We start from the raw sequence: 3,356 nt of genomic DNA on the forward strand, positions 1-3,356 counted from the left end.
GCCCCCGACAGCAGCACTGCCCGGCGGCCGGCGGCTCCCAGGGCCCCGGCCCGCCGGTGCCCGGCCCTGCCCGCGGGTCCGGGGCACTCGGCCGGCGAGGACATGCAGGTCCCCGTCGGCTCCTCTGCCCCGCTCGAAAGGGAGGCGCCGGCAGAGCAGGGCCGGAGCTGGGGCGAGAGGAGAGAGGCCGGGGCCGCTCGGTCCCCGGTGCGAACGGAGAGCGAGAGCAGCCGCACGGGCACCCCGGCGCACGCCGCTCCCTGCCTTGTTTGCAGTCAGCAAGTGGCGAAACATCAACACGCTGCTCGGGAGAGAACAAGGTTAAAGCTGGGCTAAAACACGCTGGCTTCTAAGAGGCAGCTGTTCCAAGTTTACCAAACTTCCTCACTGATCCTCCCCGGCCGTTCCCATAACCAGCGGTTAGCTCCAGTGGTCTTCAATCGGCTCGGCCGCTGTCTGCACTCGGGCCGGGGGACGAGAGAGGTGTCTCGGGCAGCTGGTGGAGTTTTGGTGGAGAGGAATGGTATGAGCAGTGAAAACACACACCAAAGAAGGGCAGTAAGCAGTGCCCAGTTGAGAAAGATAAAACATTCTTAGCTGGTGGAAAGTTCAGGAGTGATGGTTATCTAATTATGTGACTTATAAATAATTGGTGCCTTGTTTTAAAACTGCCGGGAAGAGCGAGCTTAGGGCTGAGCCTCGTGGATGAGTCTACGTGGATGGAGTCTGCACAGCCATCGATTTGATGCGCTGTGTTTGGAAATGCTATACTTCATAAAATTACGCGTTCTGGCTCTCTGGAATAGACTGTGACCCTCAAAGAAGCCGACGCACATGAAGGCATCTGCACTTCCCTCTGTAAATCGTCTCATAGAAAGCTAAATAGATTTTTTTTCTTCCTTAAAAAATGTACATAGTTAACAACCAAATTATTCCACAACTTCCTGAGCGTTTTGGCAGAGTTGTGAATGTGTAAGTGCAATGCACATGTCTGTGCGCACGAATATCTGCTGCCTTCCTCTTTCTCACACACACGAGAATTATTATTCCTAAGTGAACTGAGAAAGTTCCTCCAATGACTGTTTACGGAAAGTTTCACTTATTTCGTTCCCTCCCAGTCCCAGCTCGGCGCAGGGGAACGAGCCCATCACCCTGCGCTGCCGGCGCGTGTGGGCCGCCCTTTGCGGAGCCAGGTAAGCGCTGCCGGCTGCGCGGAGCTCCCCACGCAGCGGGGCCGGGGACAGCCTCGCGTGGTTGTTGGTGCTGGTGACACCGCTCAGCTGCCGAGGTGCCACCTGCCAGCATCCTCCACGCAGGCTGTGCTGCGGGAGGCAGAGCTCTGTCAGGGAACCCGGTCAAACACAAGTGCCGCCGCACGCTCAATTCCACGCAGGCGTGCAGCCGAGCGCACCCGCGGGAGGAGGCTGCGCACCCGCGGAGCCGCGCCGGGGCCGAGGGGCTCGCACCCCGCCGAGCCCGGCAGCGGGCAGGGGCTCACAGCCGTGCCCCGGGCGGGCTAAGGGTGACACAAAGGCAGTGAAAGAGGAGCAGATTTAGAGACAGGGAAGTGGAAGGAACAAAGTTCTTGCAACTTGCAACCGCCCCAAAATTCGGGATTGGTCGCTGCAGCTCGTTCCTCGCGATGCCCCGCAGCCAGCAGCTGAGGAGGATCGGGATCGTCCCTGGCTTTGGAGAGGGCTCTCGCACATTTCAGAACAGCCTTTACAGGACTGCAGTGACTACGCGCGCCGTGTCATTTTAATTTTGCTGTGGTAGTTTTCAGGGCGCTCTACCAGCGCCTGGTGGCAGAGTGACCTTCCCCGCACTCCGTGCGGCGAGCAGGAGCCGGGGCGGCCAGGGCTCCCGGGGCTCTCGGCTGCCGAAACTCCCGGCCGAGCATCCCAAAGTTTGTTTCAGTCTCCAGAGCTCGGAGGAATCCTCCATGTTGCGCAGCGCGGGCCGGCTCGGCCGAGCCGCACCGCATCCCGGGGCTCGCCTCTGGCGGCTCCGCGCCCGCTGCGCTCCTGCCGCAGCCGCGGCCCCGCGGAGCCCGCAGCGCAGCCGGGCTGAGCGCGGGGAGGCCCCGGCCCCGGCCCCGGCCGGAGCATCCTTCGGGGGGGTGGGGGGCGTGAATTATTTAGGTTTTCTATTTCCTACTTAAAGGGGGAGGAGGGAGAGAGAATGAGCGAGCTATTAACCGCAGCCGAGCTCTGCTTCCCGAGGCTGTCTAACGTTTGTAAATACTTGTGCTGCGGCTGGTCCCCTCCTCCCCGGTTAAGTTGTTTAGTATGTTGGTTATTTGTACCGAATGCCGGTCTGTGTAGTGTCTGATGTGTTGTCGCTGCAATGTGCAGCCAGGGTGACACTGATGGATGCGCCAATGGTGAGACGGACAGATGTTAGGGCGGATCTAGCGGCACGCACCGCCGCGGCGGCGAGCCCGCCCGCCCGCCCCGCCGGGGCTGCCCGCCGCCCGGCCCCGTCCTGCCGCGCCGCTCACCCACGCTCGCACACTCACACACACAGCGCTTTTTGGGGAGGGGGGGGAACGTCTCGGTGTCGTCTCTTAAGCAGATCTGATCGCTCCTTCTGTGAGCAGATACTGTAACTGTGAGGAGCAACCAGCGAGTATCAATGAGATGGAACTGAGCGAGTTTGGCAGCAGAAGCGGCAATTGACAACTCACCATTTTCTTGTTTTCAAGAAATGTTTCGTTTTCCCCCAACAGTAGCAATTTCCCGGGGACTTTAGGCGACTGCGATTTTTTTTTTTCATCCTAAAGATCAGCTTAAAAAAAAACAACTCATAACAATAATAATCCAAAAAAAAAAAAAATCCCAAACCTTCTCCACCCGTCATGTAAAGTGTTTGAATTTCCTGCAACTTGAAAGGGAAGCGAGAGCCCGAGAGCGGCACGGCGGCTTTATAGGATGTGAAGACGCAACAACATCTGCACTTAGTCAGGTATTTGGAATTATCCCAAATCTCGAAGAATGGGGGCGAGTGGAAATTTTTTTTGATCTTACCGTAAAAGTGAGCTCAGCCTTTTTTTTTTTTTTTTTATTTCTCCCCCTTAAATTTAAAAAAAAAAAAAAAGCTACTGGTTTTTTTTTTTTTTTTCTTTCCTTCCTTTTCTTTTTTTTTTTTTTTTTTAAAGTTCCCGGGGGGGAATTAAAAAAAAAAAAAAAAAGGGGAAGGAAAAAAAAGAAAAAAAAAAAAAAAACCAGTAGCTTTTTTTTTTTTTTTTTTTCCTTTGGCTGTTGCTGCGCCCGTGTCCCCTTCCCCGCCGGGGTGCGGCGGGTCCGGTGCGGGCGGAGCGGGGGCGGGAGCGGCCCGGGCCCCGCGCGCCCCCCGCC

The sequence above is a fragment of the Passer montanus genome, unplaced genomic scaffold, assembly GCF_014805655.1.
Source record: "Passer montanus isolate IOZ18808 unplaced genomic scaffold, ASM1480565v1 scaffold113, whole genome shotgun sequence".
NCBI classification, from domain to species: domain Eukaryota; kingdom Metazoa; phylum Chordata; class Aves; order Passeriformes; family Passeridae; genus Passer; species Passer montanus.